General features: G+C 53.7%; 1 protein-coding gene across 4 annotated transcripts in view; it reads left to right on the forward strand.

Moving 5' to 3' along the window:
* Positions 1 to 16,220: 16,220 nt before the first annotated feature.
* Elfn2 (extracellular leucine rich repeat and fibronectin type III domain containing 2) overlaps positions 16,221 to 19,064 on the forward strand; it is a 50,607-nt gene continuing 47,763 nt past the window's right edge. For 2 of the 4 annotated variants that reach the window (XM_075959947.1, XM_075959950.1), the window contains exon 1: positions 16,221 to 16,756. The gene's annotated coding sequence lies outside the window, so the exon portion shown is untranslated. Of the gene's footprint in view, positions 16,757 to 16,983; positions 17,178 to 19,064 lie in introns of those variants that run through there. The other 2 variants (XM_075959948.1, XM_075959952.1) reach the window with 1 other exon arrangement.

Genomic DNA, 19,064 nt, shown 5'->3' on the forward strand with positions numbered 1-19,064 from the left:
GGACCTGTTACCCTACTCTGAACATAGGGCACATGGGAACCAGAGAGGTAGAGCTGCTTGCTCAGGGTGACACAGCTACCAAGGGACACAGCTAGAACTTGAGGCTGAGTCACCATCCACGGCTGCTCTGTAAGGCTTCCAAGTCCCCACACCGTCAGCTGTTCCACGGTATGGGCCAAGACTGACTGCTCAGGGCACAGGGTTCTCAAAGCCTTTTCCTGGTCACAAGCCCAGGACCCTGTGAAACTTGCAATGGCCATGAAGGGCACCTTACCTTCTGCTGCCCCCACGGCACTGCTGGGAACTCCCTGGGCTGCTGTACAGAACCTGGCCTGGGGGCTGTTTGCTGCTGAGCAGTTCTACGGCCCAGGGGCAGAGACCCATAGAGGAGAGACACGCCCACATCTCGGTTTATTTCTCCCTCACTATTTAATGATTTCTGCAGAGCGCAGAGACTGGCAGACAGCTGGGCGCAGAGAGGAGGAACAGAGGGAGAGGAGACCTGTCCATCAATTTAACTGTACCCTCTGCCAACCCCTCCTGCCACCAGGGATGCCGAGCCCCATTCCCTAAACGCTGGAAAGTGATCAAAGGAGCAGCCATGGCTGGGATGAGGGTCTGATTTATGGACCGTGCCAGGGAGCCAGCACAGCAATGGGAGAAGCCATCCATCAGGGCTCGCTGGAGAGCAGGGAGGCCGACACCAGTTTCTCTGCCTGTCCTGCCTGCACCCCCCACCAGGCCACCACCCTGCCAGCTTGATGGGGTCTTTCTTCAGCCCCTTTCTGACATCCCCATCTCTTCTTCAGTTTCCTTGAGCTTGTAGCTATTAGCAATACTGGGGGTGAGGAGGGAGGACCCTGGGCATGACTTTGGGCATCTCTCTCTGCAATTCAGCTTGCTAGATGCAGGCCACGCTGGGCCGGGCCATCTTCCCAGAGTGTTGTGAGCACAGTTGGGCGAACAGGTGTGAGGTTGGAATGGGGACCTTGCCCCTTACTGTTGTGATCCTGGGTGTGCCAGGGTACTAGAAGGCTCTGTGTGTGTGTTGCGTTTCATGCCTCTGTGTTGCAAAGCGTGTCTAACCTGTGCTAATGTACAAGTCTATAGTAGCCACTCCCTTTGTGAGCATGGCGAACCCTTCAGCACACGGGTGTGCACCTGTGTTCACAGCCCTTCGTGGCTCCCATGTTCTCTCCGTTCCTTCTAGCTGGGTGGGGGTGGGGAGTGGCTGGTTCTCGTGCCCAGGCCCCATCCAGCTGGTTATTTATTGATTAATTCTGCTGCCAGCTGATGGATGCCGAGCCTGTGCCAGGCGCAGGCCCTTGGCTGATTTACATAATTAAAAACCATCAGTAACAGAGCCAGGCTTCACCCACCAACCGAGTGCTCTAGCACAATGACAGGCTGAGCCCCCACCCCCGCACCCCTCTCTCTGCACCCCTAGGCCTCCTCCTGGTCACACCAAGTCCCCAGCCTTCCAGCCACAGCCCAGCCCTAAAGGAGAGAGGTGGCACTCAGGGCTCCGGCATGGAGATCGTTAGTCTATGGTTCCGTGGCTCTCTGACAGAGAGACCCGGAGTATCAGATTCAGCGGCGATCCTCCCAGGATGTGATTTTTCAAGAGTCTATTACTCTGTGACAAAGAGGAGACACGTTTGCTTTTAGCTGCTGCCGGGCTCCGGGCTCCGGCAAGGCGGGGCTGCAATCCTGGGCGCAGCTTTCTGCAGCTACTGGGGACGCCAGCCACTGCTGCCACATAGGGGACATTTGTCTTTCACAGGGCTGGGGAGGCGACGGTGGGACTCCTCAGAGACACCCTGGGACTTGGAGAGACCTCAGATCCTGTGCCTGTGTGATGTCAACCCCCACCCCTACCCCAGGTCTCCTTCAGTGACCTTGGAGAAGGGTCTGGAATTTAGAGACACAACTTGGGGTTCTGAGTGTGGATTCTTCTGCTTCCCGGCTGTGTGTTCCGGGGGAAGCTGCTCAGCCTCTCTGGGCTATAAAGGAGAGGCTGTTGTAAGGATTCAGTGCTAATCACGGAAAGGGCTCAGTGTGCAGTCATTCCCTGGGAACCCCTAATGAATGGCGGCTGTTACTAAGTGGCAGGGAGACTTTGTGGGGGGACCCCATTTGTTTGCTGTGCTGTAAACCAGTCGCCAAAAGGACAGGCTTTGCAGAAGAGGGCTTATTCATGAACTGACCAAACTGAAGGAGGTGGGAGGCTCAGATCATCTCCCGAGGGTCAAGTTTTGGGGTGTTTAGGGGGCTGATGGTGGTGTATGTGAGAAGCCAAGGGAGTAGGAGGAAATGACGTAATGTCAGGTCTGTGCCTGCAGACTTAAACTTCCTGTCTCTCTTCTGAAGCTGCATATTCAGAAATCGGTGAAGTTGTCTTGCTCTGAGGGTGGAGTCTTGGGTCTTCTGACACTAAAAGGTCACCTGTGGGGACACTTGACTAAGGGAAGAGCCAGTGATTTCACCTGGTTTCCTCCCTGCCAGGTCTAAAGCAACTTATGTCCCTGTCCCACTGTGACCCACATGTCTGAGGTGCTGTCCACAGCCAGGCAACTTTCCAACTGCAGCAAGGGAGCTGGGGGTCGGCTCCAGCACTTCTGTCTTTCTGGGGAAAGCTGGTCAGACATGTAGGCATGAGCACAAGGAAGCTGGACTTCCTGTCTCCTCTGGGTCTGCGCCTGACTTGGTGCAGAGCAGGGAATGTTAGTTGGATGAAGGAATGTCTCTTTTTCCTTTCAGAGTCCATCCCAGCCAGTCAGGTAGGGGCCTAGAACTCACGAACTTCTTCCTATGGGCTCCTAATTCTTGCTCTTTACCCCACCTCTGACCGCCTGTCCCCCTCTTCCTCTCCACTTCTGCTGCCCAAACCATACTCCTTGGCAGGAATTTCTGGCCCTCCCAGTTGTTTCACCCTCTCCAGTTTTCTGGGGGTCATAGCTACCTGACCCCATATTTACCATTGAGGCCTCAATTGTGAACTCACAGACCCCATCCCATGGGACTTTAGCAAGCAGTGTCATGAGTCTGTGTTGGTGTAAAAGTTGCCTTGGACCTTCAGTACTCAGTCTGAGAATTCTAGGACCAAAACCTCCATAGTAGTGTGTTTACAACCTGTGACATCTCCAACTGCCCGAAAACACAGAGACTCCCCACATGAGCCTCCAACCTGGGGTCAACTGCCCGAAAACACAGAGACTCCCCACATGAGCCTCCAACCTGGGGTCAACTGCCCGAAAACACAGGGATCCCACATAAGCTTCCAAGGAAGAGATTTGCATAGAAAAAAAATCCAAAGCAAAGCAAAATGAGGTAAAATAAATCGACATTATCTGGGGGAACAGTAGCAATCTTTTCACCAGTGAGATAGGGACAGGAGGATCAGAAGTTCAAGGCCATTCTCAGCAACATAGTGATTTCAAGACCAGCCTGGTATATGAGAAGCTGTTTGTCTCAAACAAACAAACAAAAACCGAAAACCCTCAAGTTGAATGTTTAAGATGAATCACAGACTAAGATGGTGCGGGTGCTGAGAAGACAACTTGGCATTCCCTAAAGACATTGAGCACTGACCTAGGTTCAGTTCCCAGCACTCACTGGTGGCTCACAGCCATCTGTACCTCCAGTTCCAGGGTATGATCTGATGCCCTCTTCTGACCTCTGCAGGCACCAGGCATGCACATGGTACACATTCATACTCATACACGTAAAGTAAAAGATAAATTAGAAAATAAGAGAAGCTGAATGTAGAGGGCTGGTGAGGTGGCTCAGCAGGCAAAGGCACTTACTGCCAAGCATGAAGACCCGAGTTTGATCCCCGGGACTCACGTGGTGGAAGGAGAGAACTGACTCCTATCTATGCACCATGGCGTGCCTATCTGTGCATATGTGCACACGCACACACACCTCGAGAGGACCTGAACAGAGCTCTACAGAGTCCAGCCTCAGTCACAACAGCCAAATCCAGGAGGAGAGCAAGCAGCTACACAGTTGTCACCCTCGAGGAAGAGATGCTAACGTGTGCAATCCTGGTGAACCTTAAACACGTTGAACGAGAGGACCCACAGGAGGACAAATGTGCATTTCCACTCACAGAAGGTCCCCAGGAAGGTCAAATTCACAAATGGAGAGAATCGCTGTGCCTGGGGGCTGAGAGATGGGACCTGGGGTTCTTATTTGGTGGGCACAGGCTTTACACAAAGCTGGGGGAATGACAGTGGAGACTGTAGCTGGTGGTGATGTGAGTGAGCCTCGTGACACCGTGCTGAAGACTTACAAATGACGAGACCAGTGGACTCCTGTTCACATTGTGCCATGGTTTCACGTCTGGCTCTGCAGAGGCCAGAGAGAGGTGCTTCAGTAATGCATATGCCGTACACGCATGAGGACCCAAGTTTGGATCCTTGGCACCCCTGCTGTTTGGTGTGCTTGTCATCCCAGGCCTGAGAGGAGGAATAGGAATATTGCTGGGGCTCATTGACTGGGCAGTCTAGCTGAATGGGGGAGCCCCAGTTTCAGGGAGAGACCTTGCCTCAAAACACAAGGTGGGGAGTGACCGAAGAGTCTTTATGTGCACACAGATGTGAGTACACCTATAACCACACACACACAAAAAATTGTTTGTTTGTTTGTTTGGTTTTTGTTTTTTGGTTTTCCAAGACAGATTTTCTCTGTATAACTTTGTAGTATGTCCTGGAACTAGCTCTTGTAGACCAGGCTGACTTCAAACTCACAGAGATCCACCTGCCTCTGCCTCCTGAGTGCTGGGATTAAAGGTGTGCACCACCACTGCCCGGCACAAAATAGTTTTGTAGGACTCAAGATGGATGCTTCTTTTACATATGTGTGTGTTACATGTACTCATATGGACACACATGTTCATGGGTGCACATGTGTGGAGGTCAGATGTCCTTAGCTGCTGTTCTTTAGGCGCCTTTTCTTCTTTTTAAAGCAGGGTCTCTTATTGATCTGGAACTACCAAATAGCATAGGCTGGCTGGTCACGGAACTCCAGAGATCTTCTGTTTCCATCACCCCAGGGCTGGATGGGGTGCTGACTGGACCCTGGTTCTCATACTTGTATGATAAGTACTTTACCCCCTGAACCAACTGCCAAGCCCTCAAAGGGGTGAATTTGTTTCTAATCGTTTTGTTTGCTGTTGCTGTTGTCTGCTGCCCACTAAGCTTCCTGGAGCCAGTGGGAGGCACATAGTAGGCCCTCTTTCCTTTACAGAATGATCTACAGGGTGTCAATGCTGAGATTTGAACTTGGGGACCAGTGTGTCTCCTCATGCCAGATGCCTCTTTTTACCTCTTACAAGATTAAAACAATAAATGTATTTATGTAATTTTGTGCATATAAGTGTTGTGTGTGTGTGTGTGTGTGCACATGCATGTGTGTATCTGGTCTCTGTGGAGGTGAAAAGAATCCCTGGAAATGGAGCTTTGGATGGCTGTGGGCCTGTGGGTGCTGGAAACCAAACTTGGGTCTTCCCTATGAACATCAAATACTCTTAACCACGGAGCCGTCTCTCCAGCTCCTCCTCTTATCTCACCAGGTCAAGGGGATGACGCTGTGGCTGGGCACCTGCAGGTGCCTGCAAATAGTGTTTGGCATCCTAGGCTTTGGGGACTGGGATGGCATGAAGGGATTTCTCAGGGTGGCCTCCTTCATTGTGTGCAGTGTTCCCAGGAGCTGGCACGTGGCAGGCCACCAGGAAGCCACACTTGGGTTGCTTTCACAGTAGAGAGAATGCCTGCTTGTTGGCTGCGGTTGGCACTCAGCTGTGGTTTTTAATATGCTCGTCACTGTGTCATCGATTTCTCCCTCTGAGCAGCGGAGAAAAACATCAAGGAGCGGTTCAGAGCCGGCCTCGCGGGGATCAAGAAGTTTGCCCCATGGTCTGGTTTCATGACATCCTGGCATCGTTTTATGGAATGTGAGGATTATATCCTGGATCCAAGAAGACACGCAGATTGTTCAAGGTGCCGAGAGGACGGTGTGCCGAGGCGCACTGCTCCAAATCAAAGTGGCTTTCCATGGCTTTTCTGTGTCACAGAGAAGGGCTTCTTAAGCTGATCCTCCTCCGTGTCGAAAGGCACAAACGTTCGGCAGTCCTGTGGTGGTTCATTTGTTACGAGGCACCCCTGAAAGGCTAGGCTCTAGATGCAGCACCGTTCTGAGGTGGCCTTTGCGGGAACTGCTGCATCCTGAGGACTCAGTCTTTGTCTCCAGGCTGTACTCTAACATCTTTATAATTTGACAGCATTATTGGGGTGGTGGGAGGCAGAGGTGGAGCCTAGTTAGGCGTGTCTTTGAAGGATGCACCTTGTCCCTGCCCTTTCCTCTTTTTTCTTCTGCCTTTTGGCTACCACAAGGCGAGATGGCTTTCTCATGCCTGCTCCTGTTGTTGCCACGGTGCAAAGTCATCCAGGGCTCGTGTGAAGATGGGAGCCAAGGTGAAAGGCTTGGGTGCCGAGGTGTGTTGCTCCTGCTGGAGGCTGTTTTCTCTACAGGACTAGAAACAGCGGGTGGGATTGTGTGGTTGTACAACTGGCCACAACACTCGGCCAGAGGGGAGACCAGGAGATGATGGGGGAATGTTCTTCACCTGTATGGGCTTCTGACTTGGTAGAAAAGGAAAACCTGCGGCTGGGGAGACGGCTCTGTGGGTAGGAGTGCTCCCTGTGTGGGCGTGAGGGGCCTGAGTTCAGATGCCCAGCACCCACGTGAAAAGCTGGTATGGTGGCATATATCTGTCACTCAGCACTGTGGTGGGGGTGGAGGGTGGGAACAGGAGGATTGCTGGCTGTCAGCCCAGTGCCACATTCAGGGAGAGACCCTGCCTCAAGGGAATAAGGTGGAGAGTGGTAGAGGACCCCGATGTCCTCCTCTGTCACACACACACGGACACACACACACACACACTCACACTCATACACATTCGTACACTCACACACACATGCACACACACATGCACACACACGGACACACACACGGACACACACACACACTCACACTCATACACATTCGTACACTCACACACACATGCACACACACGGGCACACACACACACACACACACACACACACTCACACTCATACATATTCGTACACTCACACACACATGCACACACACGGGCACACACACACACAGTTTTGCCACTTGCATAACCTGCTCACTCCGGTGTGTCCCTGGAGTAGATTTCTGTGTCTGACTTTCCTACACATCAAGCCACTTGGATGTACACCTCTGGTTCGGTCTCTTTTCTGCCATCAATCACAGAGATTGTCAGTATTACATTTGAGACCATCATTCTATAGTTTCTGTAAAAGTCTCCTGTGGGACACCTGTTTTTTTTTTTGAGGAAAGATAAAAATTCAAAGGTTATCAGACATACGACATAGGGGTCTAAACCAGCTTCAGATACCATGACTCTTCCTCAGTGGTTTAGGATTGCTTTCTATTCTGTGTTTTCTCTTTGCTTGTGTAAAACCTGAAAAAACTAGGCTCAGGACATGCCTGTGATGCTGGGTACTCTATCCCTGGGCCTTAGCCCCAATCCCCCAATTTTAAAACCAAACTTCCTGTTGAGGAACGGGTCTCTGTCCCTTCCCTTTACTTCTGCCTACATAGCCAATAGAAAGCAGAAGAAGTACCAGGCATGGTGGCTTGCAACTGGAGCCTGACACAGGAGCCTGAGGCTGGAGAATTGCCATGAGTTAGGGGCTAGACTGGGCTACATGGGTCCCCCAAAAACAAAACAACCAAAAACATAGTGGAAGTGTCTTCTGAAGCCTCTGAAGCCAGGCTTCTTAGTCTGCTCTCCTCTGCCTCCTGTCAAAACCTCATTTCTCTCTCTGCCGTCCTATGGGTAGGACATTGTCTGGCAAACCCACTGGTCAGCAGTGGGCACCTAATGCTATTGTGTGGCTGAGCCATCTTGGATGCCCAGCCCAACTAGGGGCAACTCCAGTAGACAGCCTGAGGTCACACATGAAAATCGCCAAGCTAAACTCTTCAGAAGTCATGGAGACCCAAAATGGGGAAGTGGAATAAAATGGTTGGTTCTATCTATTATCTATCTATCTATCTATCTATCTATCTATCTATCTATCTATCTATCTATCTATCATCTATCTTTTTATCTATCTATCATCTATCTTTTTATCTATCTATCTATCTATCTATCATCTATCTTTTTATCTATCTATTCATCTATCTATCTATCTATCTATCTATCTATCTATCTATCACCTATCTATCTATGTGCTCACAGGCACACACACACACAAAAGAAAGAGAAAATGACACTGGTTCTAATTTTTCATTTCAAGTTTGGAAAAATAAAGAAACAAGTGGATGAAATTCTAACAAGGCTTCTCCTTTCATATATAACTTCCAAACTGTGGGCGGACAGCAGGCTTGAGAGCCTTTGGGGAAGCCCGACCGCTGACCTCTTAACATCTTGAACCTCGGTGCTCAGAGCTTCCTGGCAAAGATATTAGAGCCATAAACTTGAAGGACGTGCAGTTTAATTGTAGGCAGCACCTTGAGCTGCTCTTGTGCTGCCTGCCGCCTGGGGCAGGATGAGAAACAGCCGCGTGAAAGTGGCAGCCACTGGGCATGGCGGCTGCAGCAACAGAGTGGGCCTGGGAATGGTGATGGAGGCCAACGGGGATGCGGGGTAGCAAGGCTTCGGACCACAGGAGTAGGCGGGTCCTAAGGCTGGGCGGGGAAGCATAGACAAGCCCTGTGCCTTGTGTAGAGTTCTCCAGCTCCCAGCCTGGAGGCCCCATGCTTGGGTGAGTGCTTAGCTATTGATGTCCTGCGTTCTTAATGCTGTGGACAGGGGATCCTACAGTTTCAGTTCCACTTGGCCTCACAGTCTGCAGGGGGGACAGGCTGGGAGGTGGTGCTGACTTAGAATAGTATTGCATGTGGGCACAGGGTGGCCAAGCTTGGACCTGGAAGCCTGCAGTGAGTTTGGGGAGTAATGACTTGTTGAGACCACTGTGTTGGGAAGTAGGAGCTTGGGGATTTGAACCCAGGCTGGAGCACACTGGAGCCCGAGATCACAGACACTGGACTGTTGTCTCCTGTGGGGCCTTGCGGCTCCTGCACTGTGCCCCCTTCCTCCAGCTCAGTTCTGCTGCTGGTCCCTCCTTCCTCCAGTCTCCTTCCCAAGACCCTTGTGTCGGCTTTTGTCTCCTCTCCCAGCTAAGCTTGGCAAGATCTTCTGTGGCTTTCTAGTGCCCGGGTCAATCTCTACAGGGTCTTACTCTCTAAGAAGTTTGGGCTCAGTCTTTATGAACACGTCATGACACACCATGTCACCCTCCCATTCCTACTGGGGACTCACCTCACTTTCCCTGCCTCAAACGCTCCTCTGAAGCCAAGAACTAACTCTCTCCATGTCCAGTTTCCCTATTAAGTAGACGGAGGCCTGCCTCCCTTAGCCAGGTGATCAAGGTTGATAGCAATGAGGAACACTAGTCACCCACAGACCCGTGTTGTGTGGCCATCATGACCCTCAGCTCTTCTCTGTCCTCTGCAATCCAGACAGATGATGAAGAAGGTTGATAAACACAGACGGAGGGACATTCCACGCATTACCTGGTCAGTCCTTCACAACTTCAAGGCCATAAAAAATAAGGTAGGACAAGAAACTGTCACAGGGCCCAGGAGACAGGGTGACTACACACAGTGTGGTGTCTTGGGTCAGATCTGGAATGGAAAACAGGCACTGGGACAATAGGAGGTGTCAGAACAGTGGCGTATGGTTACCAGTGGTGTAGAAGTGGACATTTTGATGGACGGCAGGGACAGGTGTCCAGTCACTGACTAACTTGGTGGCAGCCACAGAGGCACATCTCTAGCTGGGGGAATGCTTAGCTACTCTGTCACCTACAGGGACCTTCAGACACGCAATTCTAGATGGAGGAAAGGCTGGAAAGCCAAGGCCCTGGGAAATGACTGGGTATGAGCAGGGCCAGGGATGAGACTCGGGTGAGGCATGAGGCCTTGGGCCACGCTCTGACTGTCAGCAAAAAGCCCTGTATGAATCATGCTGCCCCTCCCCCATATGACTTGGCGGAATCACTTAACATCGCAGATCCCCTTGAAGAAAGTGGGACCAATTCTGCAGTCCTCATAGGATGCTTATTGTTGTTCACAGAGACATTCATTCTTGCGGCGTGCTTGGCCCAGAGCCTGAAAGATAGGGGCTGCCTCCATTACTGTGTTACTGGCTGAGGTGAAGTGCGGCCAGGCTGCAGGAGGTTCCCGGCACCAAGTACGGGAATGGGCACTTTATTGCAAGGATTTACTAGGAGCCTGGGAAGGTTTTATTTATTTATTTATATAAATTATTGCATTTTATTTAATTGGACCGTGTGTGTATATGTGTGCTACAGTGTGTGGAGTGCGGAGGTCAGAGGTCAAATGTGGCAGTCGTTGGTCCTCTCCTACCACGTGAGCCCTGAGGATTGAACTCCAGTCATTGGGATTGGCTGCAAATGATTTTATTTGCTGAGCCATCTGGTCAGCCCGAGTTTGCGTGTTCTTCAGCAGAGAAAGAAGATGAAGAAATTAGTTGCTCAGCAGCTTTCAGGTCCCCGCAGCACCTGGAGCCGGTGCCAGCAGTGGGTCAATGGTCACAAGCCTGGCCACAAAGCCAGTGACCTCCAGCTCCCTGGAGACCTTGGGCGCCCCAGTTCCTGACCAGAGAGAAAAGTGGGGAGTGCTTCCACTCCCAGCCTCCCTCCAGGCAGATAGATGGTCTAATAACACGGGCAGGCTGGACCTGTGACCTGGCTCGAAGAAGCTCATTCAGTGGCTGGACCTCCCATGGGACCCAGGACAGCAGCATTGTAGAGCCCTGTGCACAGGGCTCAGGCATGGTGGCAAGTACCTGATACCAGGATGGACAGCCTTGGCTCTCAGGCAGCACAGAGCAGGCCAGTTCAGAGCCCAACTTCCTGTCCCCTCAGCCAGTTCTCCCTGGGAGGTCTTGGGGGAGAAATGGGTTGCTATGGGGCCATGCAGACGTCCCTTCTGTGGGAGTGTTCAGGGGAGGGCTGATGGACAGTCTCAACCTACCATGTGCACCGTCAGGGGGCCTCTCACCAGGGTGCTCTTTCCCTCGGTGCCTCCTCTGTGTCTGGCTAGGGCACTGGCCTCTGTTGCGTTCAGACTCACTTGCATTCTGTATGGACCACCAAGGACACTCCTATGCCCTCCCTGTCCTGGGGCTTGTTGCGGGGAAGCAGCTTGGCAGCCTTGATATCTAGTAACTTCAGCCTCAATCCAGGCAAGCAGGGGGCCACCTACACCCCTATTGGGGTTCCCTCTGCAACAATCTCTTTGGGTCAGATGGCTCGCTCCAGGAGACACCAGAATGTGGTGCTGGCCTCTGTCCTTAGCATCGTCCCTTGGGGCCATGTCCCTGACCTCCTTCACTCTTGCTAGTTCAATGATCATTCCTCCTGTCTGGTCAGCCCCAAGGCTGTTCTTGAACCAGAGAGCACAGATTCCCAGAATTCACATCTCCTGTGATGGAGATCAGATGATGACTGGTTCAGCATCTGTATCTTCTTGCTATCGTCTTGCTCTCTTGGCACAGAACTTAGAACTTCCTTGGGTTCCCCCTGGTGTCAGCTGTCAGACCCACTGGCCTTGGGGCAGCCTGATGGGGCCTTTTTAGAACCCACACTCTGTATAAGGCCAGTGTGGCCCTAACTGTGGTGTCATCTAGGGATAGGTTACAAGAGCCACCCTGGCTTCTGCCGTTGTCTGGCTGTGGGAGAATCAGTCACTGTGTCTGGAGGGTACACAGGTGGTCTTATAGGGACAAGGGGCTGAGCCCCCCACCCCTCAGCCTACACTTACTTGCCATCTATAGTCAGCATCATGAAATACGTCCCCAGTCTTGGCCTCAGAGGGTAGGGATGGCCTTATGAGAACACTCCTCCCTCCTCCTCTGGACCCCAACACCTGAGTGGCAAGCTTGATTTTTGTTTTTTGCTGATTTGGCTATGGAGTTGGGAGGTGATTCATTACACAACACCAGATGATGGATATGGCAAACATGCAGGCTTTCCTGAAGGAAGTAGGGCAGAGAAGGTGGGGAGCGGGTAGGAGAGGGTGGGAATGGAGAGGGCCTTAACTTCCTGGGGGGCTCCCATCTTTATTCTCTTCCTCCTAGTGACTCTCCCCAGCCCACCCTCAAGGTCTCTCACCCTTCTTAGGACCCAGAAGCATTTGATACCTGACCCTGGTCTTCAATCTTGCTTCCTGGACCAGCTACAGTATCCAGGAAAACAAGACAGCTCTGATCTGAAGGCCCCTTGCTGAGAAGGCTTTCCTGTCCCCTGGACTCACCTCCTTCTGCTCTGTGACTCTTGCGGGAGGGCACCCATGTTGGGCACAGGGCAGGTAGTCTCCTACGCTCACACGTGCTCCCTAGACTCCACCCCTCATGGTGGGTCCGTCTTCAGTGAGCGAAGCGTTCTGCCCCAGCACCGGAACAGAGGCCCGGCAGGACTGTGACACCTTCTGCTCTGTGTACACGTATCTGTGATTTGAGAATCTCCTAACCTAATTTCTCAACCCAAAATGGCATGAAGACCAGTGACAGAAAAGTCATATATGTCTAAAGGATGTATCTTGTGATGCAACTAAGTGCACCTGGCCATTGGCATTCCCGTGATTCCCTTCCCACTGTTTCCCAGGCTCCCAAAAGAAGACCTTCTGGGGGAAAATGGCCTCATGATATGGCTAAGCTAGTGGGGTCATTAGAATGTGAGCCACATTCAGTCAGCTCAGGAATGGAGGGCACTTTGCTGGTGGGCTGTGGGGACCACTCCTCAGCGTCTTGAGAAGACCCCAAGGTGGGTGGAGGTCTGGGATGTAAGACAGGGATCCAGGTAGCTGGAAGTGTCCACCGTGTTATCTCGGACATTGGGATTTTGGGATGATTCTCGTACAGCTGTTCCTTCTGCCCACATATCACTCCACCTGTGAGCTATTAGCTCAGCTTGGGGAAGGGGCGCCTTTATTCATATCCCATTAAGACTGCCCATGGCTGTGAGAAGAGAAGGAATGAGGGTGTTTTGGGAAGCGGGAGAGAGGCTGGTTGCCTAAAAGATGAGCCCTTAATGGCTATTTTTATAGCCTGTTAAACGCAGTGACATATAAAAGAGTGTTGGGCTCCTGGAGAGAAGTGAATTGGGGAAGGGCCACGGACGATGATCATAACAGGGAAGGCCTCTCCAGTGGGCACAACAGGAGCGAATGACAGCATGGTGTGCTGTGTGCTGTCACTATGGCCTCCGGAACGTTCTGGGACCTGAAGAAGGGGGAAGTAGCAGAGTCGGCTCAGTAGAGGCTATCAGGGTTCCTGGGGGAGGTGGGCCTTGACAGTCTGGCAGGAGGCAGGGAGGAAGGCTTCTAGGGGGAGGGAAGTTCTCTCAGGCAAAGAAGAAGTCTGGAATGAGAGATTCCTGGCGTGTTCTGGGAAGGGCTGACCTTGTGCTGCTGGCTTCTAGAGCATGTGCGGGTGTTGGGAGAGATGCTGAAGGGTTGCCAGGGTCAACTGCGAAGGACCAATGAGGATATCTTAGTTAGGGCTTCTATTGCTGGGATGAAACACCATGACCAAAAGAAAGTTGGGGAGGGAAGCGTTTATTATTTTGATCACATTTCAACAAAACAATCCAGCAGCAGCAGCAGCAGTGAGGGCAGGACCTAGAGGCAGGAACTGAAGCAGAGGCCATGGAGGGGTGCTGCTTACTGACTTGCTCCACATGGCTTGTTCAGCCTGCTTTCCAGAACCCTGATCACCAGCCCAGGGGTGGCTCCCGCCCACAATGGGCTGGGCCTGCCCCCAACAACCACTAAAGAAATTGCTAATGGATCTTATGGAGCACCTAGGCAGCTGATGCCACCTCCTGACCTTGCTGTGAGAAGTCAGTCCCACACCTGCCTGGGCTCCGGGCCACCTCTGGAGGGTGTAAACAGATAGGAGAAGGGGCCGTTACAGGAGACCAGGTGTAGAATGGAAAGGCCTGGCCTAGACCGGGACATGCTGAGGTCCACCTTTGCCTCACCCCATCCCCATGTCCCAGTATTCAGGATCCTAGTGTGCACACACGCACTGAGCTAGGAGGTTGCTGTGTACCCAGATCTTCACTAACATGGTAGCCACAAGCCACACGTGGCCGTTTAAGCCTAGATCAATCAAAATAAAACAGTTAAGTCTGCACTTGTAGAAGGCCTGGTTTTAACCACACAATAGCCACATGAGGTTAGCGGCTCCTTAAATCATTCCCACGATGGCAGAAAGGTAGAGTGGAACAGTGCTGGTGTAGAGAAAGCCCAGTCAAGGGGCCAGCTGGTGTGGTCTTCAGGGACCCCCCCAGTCCAGGCCAACACCATCATCTGCTGTGTGGGGCAGCACCTGAGCTCAGCGAGGGAAACCAGCCACCATTTCTCTGCTCTGCAGCGGGCGGTCTTCAAGGGGAATATGGGAATAATAAAAGCTCAAAACTACCGCTGAGTGAGTCTAGCCGGTTCTGCAGCCTCAGGAAAGAAGGGAGTGTCCAAGTTAAGGACGCATTGCCTTCAGGACTGGCCAGGACTTATCCGTTTCCTACAGGAGGAAACTGAGGCGGCGGGGGAGGGGTGGCTCTCACTCTGGGAAATTCAAACAGATGGAACCAGAAATGTTACTTTGCCGTTCGATGCCTGGTGCTCCCTGGTGCATTGCTCAGTCTCTTGGGCCAGAGCGGATTTAGTAGGCCTCTCCCAGGGCCCACCCCAGAGCACACGTGTTCTCGGCAGTTGCGCGTGAGATCCGCCAGAGGGCGCAGGGGCAGCTGTCTCTGCCAGAAGCCGGGCTGGCGTCGGGGACCGCTCTACTGGAGCTGGACTCAGCTTGGCGCCCAGTCCCCCGGTGGTGGGGGACCCTGACTGAGCTCTTCAGCTCCCTCTTCGGGGAAGGGATTTGGTTAGAGGGTGGAGGCAGCATAATGACTTCCTTGGTATGCAAGGAGGGACCTGAGGATAGGTGGGTAGGAGTGTGCCTGTCAACCAAAGATACAGATTTGGAGACCCAGAGGTGAGACATCCAACAGTTTCTCTGTACCATAATAAACAGGTGGCCTGTATCTCAGCGCTTGCCTCCCTTTCTGGTCCTATCCTATCCTGAGCCGCTTTCCTGTCCTCAGATGGCAAGAGGGAGGTGTTTCTGAGAAGCAATTTTTTCTGCTCTAGTAATACCCAACTCCGTGGGTCCCTGCGTACTTAATACTCCAGAATGCTTTCCGCCTCTGCGACGTTTGCACGTGCTGTTCCCGCAGCCTGGGATACCCTTCTCCATTTCTTCAGCTGAGCAACTCCTATCCATCAATCTCCATTCAACCACTCAGACTCAGCCCAGGCCTGCATGAGATGCCCTTGTTAGGAGTTCCAGCCGCCAAGATGAGCCGCTGTGCACCACCTGAGGACAGGCACTGGGAAATGCGGCCGGAAAAGTGATTGCGAAGCACAAAGCCTGGCGGCGGCGGTAGAACTCAACTGTCTGGGTTTGCCGGTCACAGCGGCTGGAGGAGGCTCCTGACACCAGCCCAGACTCCCCATCAGCTACTCATGTACCCAGTTCTGGGCGCAGAGCCCCACCCCCCTCAGCCTTGCAGGGAGACCCTTTGCAGGTGGTGTGTGTGTGTGTGTGTGTGTGTGTGTGTGTTTGTGTGTGTGCGTAGGAAGCACAGCTTGAAATGGGGCCAGGAAGGCTTTAAGAAGTTTCTTAGGGTAGCCGCAGAGTTCAGTATCCTCCAGGGAATATGGGGTAAGGCACACACACACACACACACAGAGAGAGAGAGAGAGAGAGAGACAGTCAGTGCCCTGGTTGGAGGCAGAGAGAATTGGAGACTTTGCGAACTCGCTGGGTTACCTTGGGGCAAGCACTCTGCTGTCCGGCCTGCAAAATGGGAACGCAGAAGCCCCACCGCAGGGCTCGCCAGCAGTTACGCACGAGACCCCAGATCAGGGCGCAGGCAGAAAGGGGTGCACCTGGGGGAGGTGGGTCAAGGATGGGATTGTCCTCTAACGGGCGCTGCACCCGGGGCAACTTTGCCTCCAGCTGTTGAATGAGCTGGCGGAGGCGGTGGTGGGGTGGACCGAGACACAGCCGGGTGCGAGGTGCCGGGGCGGGGCGGGGCCGGGGGGCGCGCTCGGCGGGTGCCCGGGGCTTGGCGGTCCGCGGTGCCGCCGCCTCACAGGGCGCCACAGCTGCAGCAGCGCCGGAGCCCAGCGCGGCCCCCGCCCGGTGGCGTGTGTCTGGGAGCGCGCTTGTGGCCGTGGAAGCAGCCGGCGGAGGGGCTGGAGGGTCTGCAGCGGAAAGGCCTGTGAAGGGAGCCGGGGAGCCGGCTGAAGGGCCGGACCGACAGACAGACACAGTGATCTCCAGCCCCTGAGGCACCCCGCCCCGTGTCCGGGCCCTCTGCGGGCGGCAGCCCTGCGCGGCGGGAGGCGGGGGTGGCAGTGTCTGCGCGCACACGCACGTTCACAGACACACACGCCCGGGCCACGCCACAGACACACGACACGCACAGAGCCACGGCCGGCCGCTGCGCACACTCGCACCCGCGCTCACGCTCGCTCTCCGGCGCAGGCCCCGCAGCAGCCGCTGCCCGGAGGCGGTGGCATCCTGCTCGGATCCCAGCCGGGACTGGAGGTGAGTGAATTCCTCTAGATCCGAGAGCTGCCCAAGGCTGGCGGAGACCCCGGGAATTCGGGCTGAGCTGAGAGTGCCCTGGCCGCCAGCGGGGGTGGGGCTTGAAAAGGGACTCGGGAGGGGAGGATGAGCCAGGGAGAGTCACTCCGGGTTCCTCCTGGTCTGGGGATCCCTGTGAGACCCCCAGGGGACCACCCTGCATGAGGTGGTGGGGGTGAGGCTGGGCGGAGGCGTGGTGAGAGGGCAGGGAGGACCAGCGTCGAGGTGAGCATTTTCGGAGTGGTGGTGCAGAAGCTTGATGGAAGATGGTTTTGCTAGCCAGTGCCACACCGCACCTCTCTGGCCCCCATTTTGGCAAATCAGAGGCTCTGATCTCCCTTTCACTGAGTCCTGGCGGGTCAAGGAATTCATTTTCTCACTGGTAAGGGGGGTTGACGGGGTGGCTAGGTGGCTGGCTCAGGGTGAGGGGGCCTGGGTGCGGCTTGTCCCCCTTCCCCTTGGGAGCACTATGAATTTAGTAGGTGGACCAGAGTTAGGTACGTGGGGGGACCCTTGCAGGGGGCTGGATTTTTTCCTCAGAAGGGCTGGTGTGGGACAAGCCTGGAGGCACCAGCATAAACCGACATACTGCAGCTCTGACTGGGCTCCGCCACTGCCGGATGATGTGTGTGTGTGTGTGTGTGTGTGTGTGTGTGTGTTCGCGTGTTTGTGTGTGTGTATGTTCAGACTGCAACTGGCTAGGAGGGGGCAGAGGGTGGGTGTGTTGGCTGGTGGGGTGGTATATGCACGTGGGAAGGGGTGTGTATTGACTCAGGATAGACCCCCCACCACACACACACACACACACACACACACACACACACACACAGTCTGTGGCCCAGCAGGGCCTCCTCCGAATGTTTGGAGAACTGGGATGTGTGTGTGTCTGCATGTCTCCCTGTGTGTGAATCTGCGCACTTGGGGAGACTGTATGGAGGATGTAGGCTGCCAGGCCTCGGTGTGTCAGGCATGACCAAGGAGAATGAGCCGGGAACATTGCTGGGAATCTCAGTCAGTTTTGGAGATATGTGGTACTAAGGGCACTTTCCAGGGCTCTGGACTCTTCCTGCCTTGCAGTTGCTGCAGAGGCACTGATCCCTTGTTGAGTTGTTGAGAGATACAGGTGTTGAACTGATTGTGTGTGTGTGTGTGTATGTGTGTGTGTGTGTGTTTGGGTGTTTGAATGCTCATGCATGTTTGTGTGCATGCGTGCTCTTGTGTCCGGCTGCGGATGTCACTGTCAGCAGGCCAGGCTGTGGGAGGAGAAGCTGGGGGGAAGGAGCAGCTGCTGGCGGTACCTGGAGGAATGTGGTGGAAGCTGCAGCCCTGGCTGTTGGCTTCAGTGAGGGAGGAGGGGCATCTCAACACCAGGAGCTGCACCGTGGGGGCTGGGCATGTTTGCATGTGTATGTGTTGCTTGGCTCATGCTGTTTCTGTAGCCTATGGACACCTGTGGGACATGGCATGTCTAGATCAACAGCAGGGCATGTGGGCTTGCACATGCCTGTACATGTTGTCTGGTATGTGGGTGAAAGCACACTGGGGGAACACACGGTCTCAGCTACCTATGGGCACTACTGTGATACATGGTGAATAGGGGGACCTCTGGACCAATATCCCTTCAGCAGGAAAAGAAGAGTAGGAAGACACTGGGGAGAAAGAAGTGTGTGTGATGTCAGTGAGAACCTTGGGCTATGACATCAGCTTCTGGCTGTTGGTGACGTCACTGGGACAGCAGTGTGAGGGCTACCCTCATGGGCCTGGGCATTTGATATCACTGTGTATGTGGGGCTGAGTGTAGTCCTGTCCCCTGGGAGGGGGAATAAGAAAGGAAGGGGATGGAGCCTCAGAGGAAGCAGTCTTTCTCAAGGAGCCCCCATTTCCCGGTGGTCCTCCTTTTCTTAAGACCCCTCCCAGCTCTCGGGAGGCAGAGGCAGGAGGATCTCCATGCCACTTGCTATCCTCTGAGCCTCTCAGGTCTGTGTTGGCCTTGTCCCAGAAGCTCAGGCACTGTGGGCACCTATGTTTGTATTTGTCCATGTAGGTGCATGGGCATATGTTGAAGGTGCCTGGGGCCTTGGGTTCTATCAGTTGGCCAGTTTCTGACTTTTGGGATTTGGGCAGTCTCTCCCCACTTCCCTGTCAGGTCTTTCACCTGTCACTTGTGGAGGAGGCTGGAGGTGAAGGATAGGGTCACAGGAACTACAGTGGGCCCTTTGGTGCCTGGCAGTGGGGTGGAGCTCAACCACGCCAACTCTATCTTCCATTT

Source organism: Microtus pennsylvanicus, chromosome 2 (assembly GCF_037038515.1).
Source record: "Microtus pennsylvanicus isolate mMicPen1 chromosome 2, mMicPen1.hap1, whole genome shotgun sequence".
In the NCBI taxonomy this organism is placed as follows: Eukaryota; Metazoa; Chordata; class Mammalia; order Rodentia; family Cricetidae; genus Microtus; species Microtus pennsylvanicus.